This window comes from Wyeomyia smithii, chromosome 2, assembly GCF_029784165.1.
Source record: "Wyeomyia smithii strain HCP4-BCI-WySm-NY-G18 chromosome 2, ASM2978416v1, whole genome shotgun sequence".
Classification (NCBI taxonomy): Eukaryota; Metazoa; Arthropoda; class Insecta; order Diptera; family Culicidae; genus Wyeomyia; species Wyeomyia smithii.
In genome coordinates, this window is record NC_073695.1 from 207,093,615 (window position 1) to 207,115,069 (window position 21,455).

The 21,455-nt window shown below is 38.9% G+C and overlaps 1 protein-coding gene and 1 long non-coding RNA gene across 7 annotated transcripts in view; one reads left to right on the top strand and one right to left on the bottom strand.

Moving 5' to 3' along the window:
- LOC129725819 (xaa-Pro dipeptidase) overlaps positions 1 to 21,455 on the top strand; it is a 207,087-nt gene that overhangs the window by 38,575 nt on the left and 147,057 nt on the right. For 3 of the 6 annotated variants that reach the window (XM_055682077.1, XM_055682075.1, XM_055682082.1), the window contains exon 2: positions 19,310 to 19,372. The exons of 1 other annotated variant lie outside the window; for it this stretch is intronic. The gene's annotated coding sequence lies outside the window, so the exon portion shown is untranslated. Of the gene's footprint in view, positions 1 to 19,122; positions 19,234 to 19,309; positions 19,373 to 21,455 lie in introns of those variants that run through there. 2 more of the 6 variants (XM_055682078.1, XM_055682076.1) reach the window with 2 other exon arrangements.
- Positions 995 to 1,835, bottom strand: LOC129725822 (uncharacterized). Its single transcript, XR_008728182.1, has 3 exons — positions 1,474 to 1,835; positions 1,291 to 1,392; positions 995 to 1,231 (listed from the first exon to the last, which is right to left on the bottom strand). It is a non-coding gene; the product is annotated as an uncharacterized LOC129725822 (long non-coding RNA).

The window sequence follows — 21,455 nt, forward strand, 5'->3', positions numbered from 1 at the left end:
TCCTTGGTGCTACATTCCGATTCGGAACTCGACCTTTGTTTATCATACACAGACTTCGCAGCCAACTGTTAAGTGTACAGGACAATTGCGGGGCCAGCGCTACGATCCTACTAAAAATGTGTACAAGTTACGACGTTTGTAACTTGCAAGCAAAAGTGTGTTGAAAAATATCACATTATTATCATTATTAAGCATTTGGCTTGCCTTTTGATGACACTTTCACTGTCACTGGACTTGTTTGTTGCTAAATTAAGCATGTACAAGTCGACAAGTGAATGAATAGACAAAATGAACGCTTCTCAAATGACTTCTAGTCGAAATAACCAATTTTTATGACTTCTAGTCGGAATAACCAATTTTTAATTGTTTAAATTTGACACTGTCCTTTTTCACGTGTTGCTTGATTCAAAATTAAGACAATGCCTGATCTATCCCTGGCAAATAAGTCGGAATTTTCGAAAGTAGTGTTTTGATAGAACTAGAAACTTTCTAGAAACATGATCCACGAAACCTGGTTTTTGACAGAAAACATGCAGCTCATTCCAAAAAAAGTAACGGCTAATACAAAAGAAAACACATAATGTCTTCTAGATACCTATAACAAACTATAGCCGAAAGAAATTTGTATGTGTGTTGACGTTATCATGCGTCATGCTAGCTTTCGCTTAAAGATGATCTTTTCCATTAATTTCACTTCGTGTATCGATTTTATTTCCTCTAAACTGCGTCAGCACGTTCAAACAGTGACCAGCGGTAATAAATATTCATCCTATCGTATCAGGCGGAGAACAATGTACATTTTGTTTACTAAGTCCCATTACGCAGTGTTTGAAAGCTGAACGAGGATGTTGTTTTCATTCAAACGTGTGCGAGAATGACAGTATTATAGTGCGATCAATCATTGTGCCACAAAATACGCCATAGATAAACCAATAAACCTCCGATTTAATTATTGTTGCTGCTGTTAGTGTTTCCGACAATAACAATTACCCACCTTTCAACTACTTGCTACAGAAAAAATATGTTACAGCTTGCAACTGCGTCGGAATATAGTTCCATGGTCGATTTATGTTTTATGTGTTTTTAAAGCATAAAAACCGTCTGGGTTTTGACCTTCCTCATAAATGTTGTGTTCACGGTACGTGGGTTAGTGTTTGCGGTGATTGCCAAAGTTTCCATGGGTATTAACCCATAATCGCTTTATTTGTGAAACCTGCTAATTACCTTTGATCTGAAAACGTGAATTGATTAAATTACTAGCATTGACTGTAACTCAAAACATTTAATTACCACAGAAATTGCAAACTGATCTCTCGTTTTCGGTTTGCAATGTGATTCATTCGCCGGTACTATTTTGAGCGCGACTCGATTTCGGTGCAAACGTGACTGCGTCTAGGTATGGGTAGAGAAAAAGAGCAGACCGTAAACAATCTCCAACACAATGAAAAACGCAGTAAAACTGGAATTACTAACGCATTCCGCTTCATGGCCGCGCTGTGAATTTAGAAGAAGCTAAGCGCGTGTGAGGTCTGTTGGTAAACATTCTCCAAAATGAAAACAGCAAAAAACCAGCAACAACCGAACCAGGAGCGAGCATATCGGGAACAGTCCCGTGGGGAACGGCGGGAGCAACCCAATCGTCTCTCGCAATGAGTACGCGAGCGAAACGAATTTAAACCTCTTTGTTTGTTGGGTCAGTACTGGGGAGCCGTTCCGTGCGCCACCTCTACCAGCCGGCGCCCCTAGACCCTCAGTCGGCAAAATTGTTTGTAATGTTTTGTTGTTGTTTTTTCGCTTATTCCCAGCTCCTCTACTCGGTTGGGTCCGTTCCGGTTTTGAGATCCCGCGATTTGCTGGTGTTGGTAGGAATGTATTTACTCGTACGTTCCCTGGCTCTTTCGACCGATTCTTGGCGTTGAATGAACTCGATTTTTTTCCTCAAGCCTCGGGCGTGCAAATACGCAGAACGACGGAGAACATTGACCGCTTTTTGGGACTCCTGTGGGGCAGTTGGAATGTTGATTTCGTGGCGTCGTTTGGGCAGATGAAAGGTGTTTGAACGAGGTAATTTGAAGTGCACATATTATATCTGGAAGTCGATGGCCGATGCTGACGGGGTTCGCTAATCTTGCCAAAACAGAAAATTCTCGAGTAGTCGACGTTGCTGACGGACCAGCGAGGTGATAATTGAAACATTTTCGTATGTTCAGAATTACTGCTTCTGTTCTCCATTAGTCATGAAGCTTGCGTGCTCAATTTTCTGATTCATTCCACTTTAATTCTTTAAAGCAAATGTTTTAATGTTATAGGGAGCAATAACCAATTAGTAACTTACACTTATCTACAAACATTCTATCAATTAAACTCTAAGGAATAAAAAAGCATAAGCTGGTAATTTGAGGCAAACTCGTTTAATTAGTTGTTTAAGTATACGAGTTACGATTCATTTTTTTCTCGACCGTAGAAATCAATTGGCTTGATTCCGTATGAGTTTTGTGGTCGACATTGAATGAAATTGTTACTGTGCAACATTCCCTATTATTCTGGCCATCGTGATAATTTCTTTGTTGAGGACATACTTCCTAGTTTATCAGAGTGGACTAAGAGATCATTAACGAGCTTGAGTCTATTTCCGAGTATTTCGCATATAGCTTTCAAATAGTGAGTTAAATATGACTGTATCTGGATTCGATTCAGCTGGTTATACATACTTACATAGAGTTCTTAATTGATATACCTCTTTTTAGTAGTAAAATTTTGCCACTTTAGTTCTGTTATTGGCTGGGTCGTTTCTATTTTTGTTAGTAGAATACTCTGTCAATTGGAATTAGAGAAAAGAATTATTTTCTCATTTCTATGGATATTTGAGATTCATGTGGGCATGGGTATGGAACATATATCGTATTTTGTTATGGTATGCGAGTCGAAATTGTTTTTTGTAAATGCTCAAAGATTTACGAAGTGTCACTATCACAATCATAACGACATGAATCAATTAGCGGGAAACAGTTTCGAATCGATAACGTTTTTGAGTATGGTGTGTGCGTAGAACCCAATGAAACAAAGGCAAGATCGAACTTAAATCGTTTTCTACCTTTCTGTGTTCTCTCTCATACATCAATAAGCATCCCGTGTTAAAAATCCTTTCGTTATAAAATATTGGCTCGCCAAGACTACGTTGTGAATCAAGCAGTCTGGCTCATTTCCGGTGTCGGCATCCAAACAACCACATGAAACATTCCCATTAGGGTCACGAAAAAACATCATCTTGTGTCACACATAGACACACGCGTTGGCAGCAACTGCATGGGCCTTAAATCAAAAGATGCCATTTTATATAGAGTAGAGTACAGAGCAAGAGAAAATCTACATAAAACGCGAATCAGAGAACAGCTGTTGGCTGTCTACAAAGTGGCTTGGTAGTGAGCAATGATGGAAGTTAACAACAGTTGCTTACTTTAACGGAACTTGGTCCGGTTTCTTCTACTTTCTTCAATTCGTGTGCTTCGACGAGTAGTTCCTCCTTAAATGCTGATGAATGAAGTGGACATTCGAGCTGGAGCTCTTAGCATACTTACGGCACATGATGAACAGTAATCATGAAACGGAAACACACGCAGTCACCATGAACGCGCTTCGTTATTAATTGTCATTTCGGCCAATAAACCGTTCGAATCATGGCAACCATCAAAGGCATGCGGGAACGATGATGGCGATGGCAGTCGAATGATATGGCACTTTTGTGTATTGACGTGTGGATGGGCGTATTATTTTTCTGCGAAGTTGAACTTTCTTTCAATATTATTCAGGTTTCAGCAACGCCCAAAATATAATTAGTTGAATGAGTGGCTAGGGAGAAATTTTTTTAATATAATCTTCCTAGACATGATAATAATTGGGTTCATCCACTGACAACTTGCAGTTTCAGTAATAGTCATTAATACTAGCTCCCTTATAAGTGTAACAAATTAAAACCCTACTTGCGTTTAACGATAACTATTTTTTCCCCAAATTATTTTTCAAAAACTTAGTTTTAAAAGTTGTGTTGACTTGAAAGAAATTTTAATCAAGGCTAGGTAAGATTTCTTTTGTTTTTGATTTGTTTTTTTTTTTGTTGAAAGTTGTACTGGAAAACTAAAATCCCACAAAAGATTAAATAATGGTCGCAGTGGTTCCGTCTCATACAAAGAAAAAACAAGTTGAAACGAAAAATGTTGAAATCATAGAACGTACCGTAAGCCGGGGTGAGATTCTGTTATCCAACCCGTGACTTGTCAGTTACCGTTTCCGGGTCAAAAGACTAGTCTTTCTTGGTACTCACTAATACTTAATTCGAGGAAACTTATTCAAAAAACTCAAGTCATGGGATGGCTGACAATCCGTTTGGTAACTGCAAGGTTGAGATGGAAAACTGTTTAGCAGGTTAACAACTTTGCGCACGTTGCCAATGAGATGCTATTTCTAGCTTTTCCCATGTACTTAGTTCGCCTTTATTGGCGCATATGGATGTACCTAGAAACGGTACCGGTCCAATAAATTGCTGAGCAGATCCTTGTCTCGCTAGGCCTGACTGTATGAAAAGATTCCGATTTTCGCATGTCTATAATTGCGCTTCAGACATATCGTAACACAGATATATATTGCGTATCTACACCTCTGCTTGAAAACGGTTGGCCACTTTCTAAAAGAGATAGTGGACTTGCTACCTGGTCCGTAGATCCAGTCTGGGACCCGATTTTAGAGCCATCCGTGTAGAACCGGATGATGCCCGATAGAAGACTCGGCGTCATCAATGGCTCTTCCATGGCTGTAGTTGGCGTTGAACGCAGGGCACTGATATTTGAAAGATAGGCCAGTCGTTGAACTTTGTTAAGTTTTGCCTGAGCTGTCGTTTTATTTACCTGAGGCCACCATACTAAAGCTGCGTAGGTTATACGTGACCGAGCAATGGTGATGTAAGACCAGAGTGCTAATTGTGAGTTTAACCCCGAAAAGTGTACTGCAAGCCCAGATCGTTGAAGTTGCCTTCTTGGTAACGTAATCTAGTTGTGCAGTCCAATTAAAATTTTTATCCAGAATGATTCCAAGATACTTGTTGACATTGCTGAAACTCAGTCTTACCCTATTCAATATTAGAGGAGTGATTGTATACACCCTTCGCAGCACAACTGAGAGGCGGTGTTAAGGGCCGTTTGTATTCGACTAGAAAGCATTGCATTAAATTTTCCCTCAACAATAAGGACTACGTCATCGGCGTAACCAATGACTTTGTAGCCTAGCTGCGAAAGCTTAGTGAGAAGAGCGTCTACCACCAGTGACCATAGCAGTGGAGACTCCTTCCTCAGGACACCCTTTTATTGCCTCAACTGTGACAGACGTATCCCCCAATGCAGCTGTGATCTTCCTGCTCGAAAGCATTGGTTGAATCCAGTTCATCATACTACCCATTCCTAAGTATGGATGTAACCACGCTTGCAAGAAGTAACCGTTTGCTACCGAACACCGCTGGTCTATTAGACATCATTCGAGATAGCGTTGCTCTTATAGGCATAGTTGACGTGACTCTTGAACGCAAGCTTGTCGTCAACCGTAACCCCCAAGAGTTTCAGAGATCGCTTTGAGGTAATGAGGTGCAGTCTACGACTCTGACCACCGCATGTTGCTCTTATTTACGGTTATTCACAGCCGTGACCTCCTTCTTTTGTTGCGCTTTCCTGGAGTCCATCCGGTCCTCGACTTTGCATATTCAGTGCGTGGGCGTCAACTCGACCTCTCTGATCGACTCGCCGTCGTCCGCAAAGCCGACGATACAACACCTACAGGGAATTTTAGCTTCAACACTCCGTCGTACATGTCATTGCCCAAGATGGAACCTTGAGGTGATTGGGACGCACTTCTGACCCTCCTTCATGTTGTAGACGAGTACTCGATTCCGGCAGTAGTTTTCCAAAATCTTGTAGAGCGCTATGGAGTTCCAGCTGGCGCTAGCCTGATGTCTACGCAGTCTCTGGGGAGAGGCAGTCTTCCAGTCACTTGTACATGACTACCCAGAACAGCCCGGAGCATCTATTATGGTCGTCTTCATGGCCAGGTTCAGGATTCCACCCAGGCCCGGTGCCTTGCTTTAAGGAGTTGGTGATCACGATGAGTTCCTCATTCGTGACCCTCGCCCTTCATCCTCAGCCTCGGTACGACTGCTGTCACTCACGAATTGGATATCCCGCAGATTTGAAGCATGATATGAAACTTCAACAGTTTAGGTAGCACGAGTCAGCCATATGGCATCATTTGACAAATTGAATATTTCTCGGCTAAAAATGAAATTCAATGATTTCCATCATTTGGCAATACTTTTATGAACCCAAACAGATGCCGCTTGACAGAGATGGTAATCATAGCTACAAAGTTGAAAAAAGGCAAATTTTTACGGGGAATTCTGAGCTGATTCGGGTTAAAATAACAGAGCTATAAACGGACGGAGTGTCTGAAGCTGACTCGTTAAGAATTCGACTAAGATTTAACATTGAATCTGTTTCATATCGCTCTTACGACAATCGCATTGTTCACTGTTTTCGCTGGATGACCATTGCGTTATGGCTTTCGCACAATGTTTGTGCGAAATCCGGTCAACACTTGTGTGAATGGATGGAACGCAATAATTGTTCAGGCTCGATCTCTTAGGTGTAGGGGAGACTGCGAAGACTCGTCCCGTTTTCTTATTTTCATTTTTTTGGAAGAAATCACATTCAAAAGAAGTTTCTGTGTAGATTTATATAGACAATACTAGTGTCTAATTACCACAAAAAGCCCTTTAATTTTGAATAGAAGTAATAAGCATTTTTGCAAAACTTGCAAGAATGAAGAAAATCTCAAATTAGGGGAGTTCATTTGGGTATTCTTGATCTCCTATGGAAAGACGTGTTGTTTCATGCTTAACCCTGTAGTGCCGTATTATTGAATTTGAATAATCAAATAAAGTTACAAATGGTTCATCAATTAAATTTCTCTGCGATAAATTGGATCCTGAACGTGGTGCATGTTTCATATGGGTCATTCCATACGAAGTGACAACGAAATAGCACAAACTTAGGCACGACCATCACAGATTTTGCTCAAAGTTGGAAGAATTATTCATCTACTGTCACTTTGGAAAAATCCCAAATTTGGCGTCGATTGGAATACCCCCCGCTCTGTGGGACCCCTCTGTTTATTGCAAAGTCACGCATTTTTGTTCAAAAATTTTTTTTTCTTTTTCTTACAATTCATAGACGTAAGATGTCCGAAAAATACTGATAGATGATTTTTGAAGAAAATAAACCAAGGAATCCAGAAAAAATATAAGAAGAAACAACTATCATCCCGAGGTAATATGAGCCAATCTCGAGATATAACATTTTTACGTAAAAAGTTGTAAACTTCGTAATCAATTTTTTTACAATTTATAGACGTAAGACACCCGAAAAATAGTGATAGGTGCATTTTGAAGAAAATAAACCAAGACATCCAGAAAAAAATTTTTTTTTTACCGGAAGTGTTGCCAGATAGATTATTTTTGTATTTTAAAACTAAATTTGCATTTTTCGGCAAATGCAGCTAATTTTATTTTGAATTTGATAATTTCATCGTATTTAACACGATGAACACGATGAAATCATCAAATTAAAAATCAAAATGACTAAATTTGCCGAAAAATGCAAATTTAGTTTTCAAATACAAAAATAATTTATCTGGCAACACTTCCGGTCAAATCTTATATTTTTTCTGGATTCTTTGGTTTATTTTATTCAAAAATCATCTATCAGTATTTTTCGGACATCTTACGTCTATGAATTGTAAGAAAAAGAAAAAAGAGATTTTTTGACAAAAATTGCGTGACCTTGCAATAAAGAGGGGGGTCCTAGAGAGCGGAGGGTATTCCAATCGACGCCAAAATTGGGATTTTTCCAAAGAGACCGTAGATGAATAATTTCCCCAACTTTGAACGAAATCTGTGATGATCGTGTCCAAGTGTTCACTTCGTATGGAATGACCCATATACAAACCAGAAAAAAACGGTCACAATCGATTCTAAAAGTGTGCTTGAAAATATATGCATAAGTTTTCTAAAAATAAATGGTATATTCAGGATCTTAAATTTGAACAAAAAATCTTTTTGGGGTGATTTTTTGATCTAGTACATATTTGATCCTGCGGTTTCATATTCCGGTTTTTCCGCGATTTTTTACCAGGGTTTTTTACGCGGATTTCTTAATTAGGCGATTTTTTTACACGATACCGCGTTAATTCGAAAATCTTTAGGCGGATTTTCAAATGACCACGGGTTGGGAATCAAAAACGTAAAAGTTTTTATTGAGTAAAAGACTTAGTCAAAAGCCTACACCCTTCAAAGGATCCGGAACGACCTTAAAAGAGGCCAATTTCAAATACTGTTCGAAGAGCGTGTCGGTTTTTTTTTTTCTAAATCCTAACTTGGTAGTTAACTTCACACACATTTTTTAATTAACGTGGTTTTTACGTGGATTTTTGAATCAACGGTGTTTTTTACGAGGCCCTGCTTAAAAAAAATACTGAGGTATACATTAATCAATAGCTAAAATACCCGAACACTTCACTTAACTCTAAACATCCGAAAAAAAATCACGAAAATTTTTTTTTTCGACCTTTCAGAGTTGGGTCCCCCCTCAAGTAAGAAATTCGTCTACAGTTGTAAGTCCCTGGATTCATACAAGTTATTAACTCTTTCCGATAATTGAAATTAACGATTCAATCAAATAAAGTTTCTAGTACCGTCTGCCGGTGTGAAATTAAGCCACGGGGATGAGATTGAGCCAAAACGGGAAATGTTTGTATGTTAAATAACTTGCGATTTTCAAAACCTTAAGGTATTAGGTTCAATACTTTATGAATCAGTGAACTGTTTCGCTTCAAGAATGTTTCAAAGTACAGAGTGAAAAACATGCGCAAATAACGTTATCCAAAAATGTCCCAGGAAAACCAACCCGATCAAGAAATCACATCAACTTACTGCTCAGTTGGTACGTTAGGATGTCGCCTCCAATGTGTTGAGGAAATATTATGCATTGAATCTGTGCCGGCTCAGAAAATAATGTTTCTCCAAACTGTACACTTTTCGAGCCCTTTTGGGGTTAGATTGTGCCAAGTTATATTGAACGGCACAGTGTGCGGAATTCACATTCACGACAAAATTATATCAGTATACACCAAAACACTTGCATTGTTTACATAGGGTATGTTTTTTTCTCCACAGCATAAGGTATGTTGTCTAACTATGGTATTCTTTGAAATAATGACTAAAAGCTTGAGAAGCTTATTGTTCTCAATTGTTAGATGGAAATTTTCAATGATTGATATTACTTATGGAATGTAACAAAATTTTGTACACCAATTCTATATAAACAGATGACTTTTAAAGCGAAGAAGGAGGGTTGTGGGTACGTTTCCAGAGGTTTTGAGATCTCCAATGGAATATACAGTTGTCAATGACACTTAATAATTAAAACGAAAAGTCTTTTCAAACTTCACGCCCTAACGTTTTCCCTTTTTAGAATACCTGGAGACGCCACTATGTGTATAGAGACTGTCTATAAGCCACGTTCTCATAACTAATTACTCTATGTATCAATTTGATCCAGCCATACATTTTTTTATAATTCATATGAAACATAGTTTCTGATCAACCCCTTTATCATGTTAGTAATGTTGATTATTCGTAGAAACACTACTGTTCATTTAACAGGTATTAAATTCAGCTTTTTGTTTTTGGCACAATCTCACCCCATTAGAAGGGGTATATAAATTTTTATCAATATAAGTCAGAAGATTAAAAAAACTGTGGATAAAAAGAAACAGTTCGGAATAGGTACTTGAAATCATTCAACCCACACTGTAATTATTTTAATCGCGGGATCTCTGATTATAGTGTTCTTCCTATTTAATTTAACTCACACTTACTATTTTACCATTAAGTTCAACTGACACTACTAAAATAATGGTACTTTACTAATTTATATTTTTCTATGCAGGTACTATGATTATTGAAAATTCATGATATCTGTACGCCATTTTACGTCAATAAAAATTAATAGCGTAACAGTTGAACAAGCAATTATTTTTCCACTCTAGGATTTTGAAGAATTTGGAACAGGCTTGCCAAATATTTATGGAGGAGTATACTTTGATTAGAAGTATAGTTGTATTGCAAGCCATCTCTTCGTACAGCCCTAAAAGTGAGCTGCTGTAGTCTCAACTGGTTCAAAATAGACACAATGAACGTCTCACCACCATAAACCATAGACTGAAAGTTATTCCCATTCCTCGTACCCGTTAAAACCGTTGTACAATCTCTTATCTCTAGACCCTCCCTTTTACCTCGCACGTTTGGATAACGAAAGCTTCTGCTGCATACAAATATATACCAAGCTGTGAACAATTCATTTTCACAACAAAAAAACTCTCCACTGGAAAGGTTTCATTCGTTTGATTGCTTTCTCAGCTTATCAGACCGTAATTTGTCAAGCCTATACGGTATGATAATCTAAGTTATCACTTTTTTATGAAATTTATCCTCATTTTTCTATTCGTAACAGACTCATGATTATATTTTCTACCCATTTAAGTTATACTTTATTGGGCAGTTGGTCCGCATTTGTAAATTCCCAGGCACTACCAGTGACGGCAACCCATTTGACGATGGCTGCGCAGCGCACCATTCATGGTAAAATACACGTCACCGCAGAGTCCGTCATCACGAGACGGCACGATTCCGATGAATAGAAGGGCAACTTTTTGTCAAAACAATATACACTGTCACGCGGACTCTGCAGTGTTGTGCTGTGGTGGGCGCGATTGTATCCTTCTACCTGTAGTAATACCACATGAGTCGTGGTGGCTGTGCTGTGGCCTATCAGAACACGGCCGGCTATACGTGACTCGTTTCAACCGAAAGGCTGTAAAACCAGTTGTTAGACACTTTCCGCTCTTTTATTGCCCAATCAGTCGTTTCGAGTCGAACTGGATGACGCACTCAGACAGGCGCGCGCTAGCCCATGACTCACACTCTGCCGCCGCTGATGGGAAGTTTCGGCGCGAAAATTGCCATCAACGGTGGCGTCAGGTTCTGGGATTTTTGCTAGCTCAGTAGCCGCAGCTTGTTTGAATTGAAATTCTGCGAATTTTCCCCGGGAATTGCTTACGTATTTGCTACTGTATGTAAATATGAAGGTGCTGGACGAGTCACATCTTGAAAGGTGTTAACATAGGGTTATTGATGTTTTTGCGTCGTAATTTAAAATGTTTGTAGTGAAAATAGGTCAACTGAGGTTCTAACCATTGTAACTTAAAAATTAAATGAGAAATTAAATGCATTTGAATAGTTTTATTTAGACCAAATTATTCAAAGAAGTGTCTTGATGAAGCTCCTAAGTGTCAGCACAGCATTAGGTATTTACAGGTTTCTTTATATTTTTCTAAACCTTTTGAAAATATTTTCTGGATTTCGATTGATAGCTTCAAACGAAAAAATTTTGGTCCTATTTTAGTTCATTGTATTTTTCATTGTCACTGCTCTGATATTTGCCTTCAATTTAAGGCTTAATTTTCATTCATTCATTTCTATAATGACGAGGAGTAAAATCAGCTACTTGTCAGCTACCAATACTGATTTGTCAATTGCTGATTCCAACGTGTCTTGTTTGCGTTTACAGCTCAAGTGACTTTGTCCTTTTATTCATGGTGTTAACGTTTGAAGGCAGCATGTGTGTTTACAACGATCTAAATCAATCACATGAACATTTGAAAGCATGTAACATAAACATTGAGTTGAATTTAGTTATAAATACATCGATTTTTGAAATATTAAAGTTAATCGGGAACGTATGGTAAAAATCATTCCGTAGATAAGTTGCTAATCTTTCACGATTTAGGTTAAAGCATTCCACGCGAACTAATTAGAAATCGTAAACAATTTTTCAACATGTTTACAGCAGCCGTTCGTTCGCCAGACAAAACACAAGAGTAGTGTTCGGCTTATGCCGGCAGTCGATTCTGTTTCAACGGACAGGTATTGATCGATTACACATAAATACATTAAATGCTAATTTCAGCCGATTTGAGTTTATTCGGCGGATTTCTTCCTACGATCTTTCTTGTTGTGGTTGGTTGCTTCGCGCAATAACACCATTTCCTTTCCGCAGCTCGACAATTGTTTGCTAATGACTTCATTACACGATACTGCTTTGTTTACGAATTTGGCACTGGAGCTCCAAATTGCAGCAAAAACAGCGTACAATATCGTGCAAACGTGCATAACCTGCATCGGTTTGCACACCAATACAGGCAGTATCTACGCTTGCCCGGCAGTGCAAAGAACGATAAACAAACAATCGTTTATTTACCAACATCCACTGTTTCCCCCACCACTGCGACCCCAAATGCCAGCCCCAGTAACCGCAGCTGGCCGCATATTTTCACGGCGCCGACGGATGCGAAAATTACTCGCTGCATTTTCGTGACGCAAATCAAGCTTCGAGGAAAAAAAAACACCCAAGAAACTAGATGCACAGTGGGCTGATTGTTTACAAACAAGACTGTGTATATGTGAGATAAATCTCTCGCTGTTTCTGGTTGATAAGCATGCCATTGTTATTTACAAATGTAGCAGTTTTACGTTGCTTACTAGTAGGGTAAAATTACTCAGCTTTCGTCCCATTGTGCAACTGTAGTGAACGAGTCACGAGCGGAAAACGAAGAAGAAAAATCGAGTGCAGCGTGCAATGAGCGGCATAAAATCCTTCATACTGAATGAAGAAAAAATAAATGTAAACACTCGAGAATGCAAGAGAGTGGAACAAAATGCCGTACCCAGACGGCCGGCCGCGCATACTACCGCGAACTAACACAAACAAGTAGACCTCAATTACAGTTGCTTCATGGCTTTTTTACGCGGCAGTTAGCGGCCGCAACGACGACAACAGCAACTACGACGACAGTGGAGTCGACTTTGGCCACTAGAGCGATAGAGAGACGCAATAAAAAAAAACGGAACTAGCGACTGGTTTCGCCCTGGTTGATGGGTATTCAACAGCGAAGTAAGTGCGCTATACGATGACTTAAGTAACAGCAAAGGCCGTATAATGGCCACCACATTCACCCGGCAGCCTCTAGTTGGTCGGGTTTCCTATTTGTAGGTATGTTTCGTTTTAGAGGCAATATAGTGCAGTGTAATGCTCCACTGAAGGCAGAATCTACCAGGATATTAATATGGATGCGCTTGCGGTCTGCGGTTGGCACAAATCGGTTCTCAGCAATGTTGGGAAGCATTTCGAGTGACAGCCGGAATGTTAATGAAAAATCTTAAGCGACAATGCTTGTCAAACTCCAAATCAAGGGTGCACACGATCTTAGCTTTTTGTAAACAGTGACTTACTGGTTGTGTCTAACGTAAAAACCTCCATGTCTGGTACTGCTATAATCAGCACTTCTATTCTCAGCCATTGAAAGAAACTGACATGTTTATTGTTTTCATCCGTGCTTTTGTGTAAGCTTTTACCCTTCTTTTTACGCTTACTGCTCTACTATACCGAACCTTGTTCCTCCTACCAAGTATTGCTAATTATAATTCCCTGGAGAGACTGCATTACGTTCCTCTGACAAGTTTTTTTTTATTTTAAGAGAGACTTAATTTGTCGCGAAGAAGTCATCGAAATGTTATAAAAAAATCAGCGTAAATGCTTTGTTGGTAGCCTGAGAATAAACCCATGCTTACTTCAGTTTGACACCGAATTTTTACTGAAATTCGAACCCACGACCGCCCGCGCGTCAAAGCATATTCTGTAACCTTGCAGCTATGAACTAGAGTCATTCGGTCCGTCAGTTTTAAATTGTATCCATGTTCAACAAATTCAAATACAATTTCGAAAATCCGTAAAGATTGGTAAATATCACACATTTAATTTCTTAATGTTTTCTTTTCAAAGTATTTTTTACAGTGAACATCTAACGCAGATTTTTTGGAATAGCCACTCCTTTAGACCAATATCAAAGGATTTCATCCCAGATTTTTAGGATTACCGCGTTAAATTGTTCCAAGTTTGAGATATTGTGATCAGTAAGGTTCGACATCATATAGGACCAGACAAAAAAGTCCATTAGATTCAAATCTGGGGAGTTCCAGAAAATCCGTCAAATCGTCTCTCACCGTCTTACTGGAATACATAGTGGTCATCTCAGAAGAGTTTTTGGGGCAACAATTTTCTCCAAAACTTCCGTTTTTAAACAAAAACAGCTTTCGCGTTGACGCTTTTGTCGAGAAAAAAGCTTACTTTGCAAACAGCCCCCCATATTATCACTGAAGGTGCATTCTGGCACCGAGGAACATTCTTTTGGGACTCCGAAATATAGTCTCTAACTGCTGCCCACAGTTGATCATTATATGCATTGCGTGGCTGCTCTAGGACAATTAGTTTCTCTTCAGAAAAAATGAGCTCGTACCGTACCGTGAAAGTATCATTTTTGCTCTATCGAGTCTCTTTTTCTGAGAGGACTCGGAAACGCCCTGAACTTCACGTCATTAGAAGGTCTTGCATCGAAAATCAGTTACCAAATATTGTGGGTAGATCCAATAAATATATTTAGATCGGGTGTGGCAAATTTTAGAACTGAACGTTGCCTTTTTCTTTGACGGATGGCGGTGTCCTAGCAGATCGTGGCTGATCGGATCTTTTCCAAAGAGGATGTCTCCTTGTACCTCTCGATGATTTTATGAACTAGACCTCGCTTAACCTTACACCTGGTTTGTCGTTTCTCACACTGGTGGGTAAAGCGACGCACTAGCTCGAAGAGAGCATCGATTCGTGTGTATCTGAGGAGCTTGCAAAAAACCACCGCGGTGGAATCTGAAATATCTCTCCACAGAAATAATAAACTGGTGTGACCTTTCGCACACGAAAGGGAACATTCATAAATGATGTAGCATTCGAGGGGTATGGAGGGGTTTGCAGTTTTGTGACGAAATGTGAAGAGAGGGAGGGTGCGGGTTCAAGCCAAGCTACGTAACAAACATGAAACTAAGAAAAAAAAATTGGTTCTTTTCTAATTGTTCTTTTTTATCACTGTTTTGTCTGTTTAGGGTCATTTATATTACTTCCTTGTCTTTTCTTGTTCATTTATGATTCAAGGTATGTTTTGGATAATAAAATTTGCAAAAAAAAAATGTGGGGGGGGGGTTGTTATAACGCTACGTAATTGTCTAGAGGGGAGTCCTGACTTTGTGACGAAATGCTACGATGGGGGAGGAGGGGGTCAAAAAAACCTAAAAAAAAGCTACGTCATTTATAGATGTTCCCAAAGAACATTACGCACAATAACTTCACAGCAGAGCTCCCTGCAGTGCTGTGTGTCTCTAAAGCATTTATCTAATGAGCGGGGCATCTGGGTAGTAAAGTAGATTGCGTTGTTTGATTTGCATCTCTAAACTGAAAAAAAAAAACCAGCCGCCCGTCACGCAAGTTTGCTCTTCGTATGCAGTGCGCACTGAGGTGTAATTTTGTGTATTCTCACTAGAGTAATTCGCCCCTCTTGTTTCGTTGTTTTGCAGCAGAAACACAGCACAAAGCAGAAGAAAGTAGTGTGGTGAAAAAATTGCTACAATTGGGCAAGAAGTGATTCAAGAGAATACCAAGCCTAATAAATTCGTTTGAATATTGCGCAAGGGCGGTCACCGGCCGAAAACTACTTTACTACGACTTTCCGAAATTGCTTCATCGCGCATCAAAAACAAAACACAATTGGCAGACAACCAATACGGAGTAAACTATTGTTTAAGAATAAAAAACAAATTTTAAATTGAGTAACGCCCAAGACAAAATAGCTAACGGATGCTTATTTCTAAAAAAAAAAACAGTGTATGATTTAACCCAGTAATTTTTTATTAAAATATAAAATGCAGATTTATTCAAATATCACCCCCTCTGATTACTGTTTCCAATATAATTGCATTAACTTTTTTTCCTAAATGTAGTCATTATCTAGGATTTGAAAATGATAGAATTGGAAATTCTTAAAATTCATTAATTTGCATTGGTCTGTCAAGGTTCGTCTGCTCTTGTTTTTGAGTAATTCCCAAAACTCTAGGCTTTTTCCTGGATTTGTTTATTTTGTCTAAGCTTTATTAAAGAATTTATTTCCAATGTGCTTCAAAAATGGTCTCGAAGATCTGTTCAACACAAATTTTGCCCTAGAGTTTAAACTGGAAAAATATGGCTTTCTACCCATTCCCGTGAATTTTGGTGACCCTATCCAGCTCGGAAGTGCATTAAAAGGTCTCTCGAAAGAAGTTCCCGTTCAAAATTTCAGCGTTATCGGACTTCGGAAAGTCGTGCCTCATAATAACGGCTGGTTTGAAGGGGAGTGAATCAAGACTGCTAGAAGAACGACCTCATCAGCACAGCGGATTAGGATGATTCCCACGATAAGTAAAGTTGACGATGCTATCAAGGAACTCAAGAACAAGAAATCAGCTGTAAAATATGACCTCGCAGCGGAGCATATCAGTCCACTGAGAGCAAATGGTCTTATTACGGGAGTCACTTCACGGTGAAATGTATTTCACTCTCACGCTCACTTCATTTATTGAGACCTATTCTCGATTCCACCTGAAGTGAGGTGATAAAAATTAGCTCCTTGAAATGAGATTGACAGTGAAGTGAAAATGTATGAGGACATTTCGACAAGAGAAGACAAGAGGAAATTTTTGAGCCCTACCGCTAAACGAAATTCGAAGGTCAATTTTCACCTCTTAGCTTTCTCGGAAAATTTCACATAAGAAACACTTATCACCCCGTGGTAATATGAGCCAATTGTACAGAAAATGACACTGTTTTCCAACTGATACATTATATTAGATTTGATCATTGACTGCATCTTTTAACGGAACGGAACGTCGTCGTGCCTTTCTTCCCCTTCGCGAAAACCGATCGCATCGCTGTTTACTTTCCGCTTTCTCTGCCGTTTCAACCCGCTCATAACTGTAGGTAGGTATAGTCTGCAGCACGAAACGTTGCCAAATCGATGTTTACAAACCAAAAAATACAGCTCCGTCTTGTCACGTACAACATCCGCAAGCGGTGCGGCGCGGCAAAGCACAATCGAGACTTTATTTGCAGGCGCCAATGACGGATTTTCATTTCCCTTCTCCGAAAAGCGATGCACAGGCGCCGCCGACTAAATTGCACGGCCTCACCGGCATTGGTGTTAGACATTGGAAAGTTTGCCGGTAACTTGGGTCACGTTAACGGTTATGTGTACCATCGTGGCGACCCGCGTGTACCTGGTGTTGTACCCCCAGCGCGCCACCTTCGCAGCTGCTTTGACATGTGCATTCGCCAATGCTCTGCTCGCTTTGAGCCGCCATGCTACTACCTTAACGGGTTTATTCCATGCGAAAGTAATGTTGTCGCTGCTCTATGGCATGGTACGACTAGTATTGATCGATGAAATAGAGTGTGTTTTACGAAAACGACGTACTTATGCACCATAAATGGTCACTAGCGTCGGTCATAACTGTTTCAACCGCTCCGAGGGTGTGCCGTTCTAATGGGATAGTTTATAGTGTGGCATTCATTGGGCTGTCATCGCCAATATTTATTTTCATAATCTGTACTATAATCACTACCAAACGCTCTTTAGTTGCTTCTACACATACGTAAACATATAGGCGAGCGCGGTATGCTTCAACTTAACCGAGCGGCATATTTATTTGGGTCACCTGCCACAGTCATGCGGCGCGGCGTGCAAGGCGCGCACTGCATTGCACTGTGCTATACAGCAAGATAGACGTGTGACTCAACAGGCAGGCGGCCAGGAATCGGCTAACTGCAGCGCAAAGTCATCTCTCAATGAGAATTGCATTTCTGCATTCGTGTATGCCATGCACCGGTAACTGCACAACACAATGTCTAGGCAATGTGGTGTTTGTTGTTGGACAGCTGCAGCAGTTCTGGTCCAAAACACTCGTTTCACCTTGATGGTGAACGTGTTAAGAACCGATCTGTACCGTTTCAGTTACCGGAGATTAGCTGTCTATTTCAATAGTAAACAATTGTATCATACGGTATACACCTGTTCAATATTTGTTTTTCTACTAGACTTACGTGATCATTATCAGGAGGGTATTGTCAAAAAAAGGTTATACTAACATCTTAATTTATCAATTAACCAGTTTTAAATGCAAACTGATCAGAATTGGTTTTTCAAAATTCTCGTCAAAGCCGAACACAACACATGGTTTGATTAGAATTCACAATCGGTCGAACTTTAGAATATACTGAACGTTTAATCACAAGGTTTGTAGTACCTGTTAAAGAAGAAAAGTTCTTGAAAATAGAGGAAAGGCGATTCTAGGCCTGCAATAATAATTGATCAAATTATGACCACGTGGCTTAAGTACAGATTTGTATCACTCAAAAGTATGACAATATGTATTTGAAACAGCTAAGTAGGTTCAACAACACAAGTATTGATAGTCATATCTTCGCTAACAATGACTAACACAGAGAAAACGGTAATAAAAATATTTCGCTAAACTAAAGTTGTAAAATAAACCCAACAGAATTTGCTTTTATCGGTATTAATGTATAATTACAAAACACTTCTCATTATCTCCCTAACAAAGCACACTTGAAGTACCTACATTCATTTCACGAGTAATTGCCGAGATGATTTCAACGAACCGTCCCTGGCACCCCTTCTGGCCGTAACAATATGAACACGAACAAATTACCTTATCGGCGACGGGCTGCAATAAAGGGCGGGGGCGGACGAACGTATAGTACACATGTCCGTGAATCAGTGGAAAACAATCCACCCCTTCCTATATCCCCCTTGCGGTTCCGCTCTACAAATAGGCAGCGGCAGCAGCACCGCGAGGATCGATCAATGCAGAAAATCTTGTTTTTTTTTAGGTTACACAGTTGGCACATCAAGGCTTCACCCTCTTTTTTTATTCGCGTGTTCGATGGCTCTCGGGCAATTTGTGTATGAGTGTGTATCTGTATGCATGAGGGGTGAAAATACGGCGGCTGAGTACGAAAGCGGCGCTTTTGTTAGTAAACAATCGTACTCATAGGTATAGGTAGCGGTCATCGCACGTTTGTTCGCGACTTGTTAATTTTTTTTTTGCCTCTATTCGGCATTATTTTTAATTTTTAGTGCTTTCCAGTTCAGTAATTTATTTATGCCAACCTTAAGTACGCTGTATAACTTTTTTCCAATTTTATTGTGTCTGTGTTTACAGGTAATCAAAGCTGTAATACATACGTATTGTTGACTTTAGCTAGAATTCTACAACAGCGTAAAGGTAAGTAAACTTTTTAGAGTATTGTTTTACAATGACATATTTATAACTTTCTAAGCATTAAACTTTAATATTGAAAACAATAACGAGAGGGTTCATCGGGTACTTTTACTTTGCTGTCATCAATATCAAATCAAAAATACTTTCATTTAGATAAATCCTCAATCATAGTTACAAGCTCAAACTTATTTATCATAATACAGCCATACCTCGATATAAGGCAACCTTGATATAACGTAACTCGATATAACGTAACTTTTACCTTGATATAACGTAACTTTTTAAAATGTATTGAAATTGAAAATAAATGTTACAGCAACTGTTTTTGGGGTATAAATTGCTTCAAAAAAATGTTTGCAGTAAGTTTTAAAATAATGAAACTAATGCGAAAATTGTCCTAAATAGGCATAAGATAGGTTTAAAAATACTAATAGTTAATGGAAAATAGGTTTTAACGCGCAGGTATGACTGTATGGAAGTTTCCGAAAAAAATTTGACAAATTTTGCAGTTCAAGGAAAATGGCCTCTTTAAAAGAGTCAAAGGCACTTCACTCTTACGAGACAATGGTTTCTTTTGATGTCAAAACACTCTTCCCGTATGTTCCAGTGAAAGAAGCTATAAATCTTTTAGCAGATTGGCTTCTCTCTCAACGATGTGTCTTGGAAATCTACAGTATTTAGCCACTTGAGTTAACTCAGCTTCGCATGCAGGCCAATTATTTTTCATTTCGTCAGTAATTTTACAAACAAACAAAAGGAGCACCGATGGGCAATCCTATTTCACCTTTCCTATGTGAACTTTTTATGGCACATTAGGAAAATAACCTAAAGAAAGACTCCTTACCAGATCGTTGGTGGAGGTTTGTGTATAACATTTTTTCATTTCAAAACAGGGGAACTTAGAAAGGTGTTTTAAAATGTTGAATAGTATTCTTAAAAACATCCGATTTACTTTGGAAATTGAACAAAACAACAGGCTACCTTTTTGAATGTATTCGTTGTTAAAAACTTCAATCACTCTGAATTCGAAATCTCTAGGAAACCCACCCATACAAAACGAATAATACCTAGCACTTCTAACCACTCCTTTCAACATAAAATGGCTACTTTTTACCAGAGGATCTACCGTATGGAATCTTTGCCTCTCAGTAATGAAGGGAAGAAAAATGAAATAGAATATATTTTTGAAATTGGTCAGCAGAACGGATGTAATTGAAGAACCTTCCAAGTTAGATTTGATGAAAAGAAACGAATCCACACAGGAAATCTTACACAACACTCACACCGCTAACAGAAGATAGGAAGTTGTTGTTGAATACGATGTTAATATTAATTGTCACCATACAAATTTAGGAAATTCGGTATGGATGTTATCTACAGTAGTAGAAATAACCGAATTCAAACAAGATTCGGTCTTACTAAAGATACTATTGATGAATTACATAGAGCAGGTGTTTATTGATAACTTAATGCAGACTAAACCTAGCTGAAAGTGGTTCCAAAACAGAAGTAACAGAAGCGATAGAAAGCTTATTTTCAAAAAAAATCAAAGTTACATGATCGAAATTCAGCCAAAAAGGACTGAAAATGCAGAATAACAGAGATTATTACCAAATTGAAAAGAAATCCGTCAAAAAAGCAGAGAAACGCCTCTAAACCCAGAAAAACAGTTAAAAATTGATATCAAGTTAGTATCTAATAACTCAAAGCAACTATACCAGAAAAAAAAACCAAACTCAAGAAAAAACTGTATACAGGTCGGACTCGATTATCCGGAACATCAAAAATTTTTTCATTCCGGATAATCGAATCACACAAAAAATACTGAAATTTTGCGATTAACGAACATAAAATAAATATTTCTTTTCTTTATTTTACTTGTATGATGCAGTGGCGTAACCAGAAGTTACTTCTGAGGCGAAAGGGGGTAAAATCATAAGAAGCAAGAAAAAATAAATTGGACATTGATTATTTTCACTCAATTCGAGCATGTCCCAAACATGCCGGAAATGACTTAAATGGTAACAACTATGCCAGAAGGGATGGTAAAGGTAAAGTTTCGGAATAAAAATTGATAACGGACACC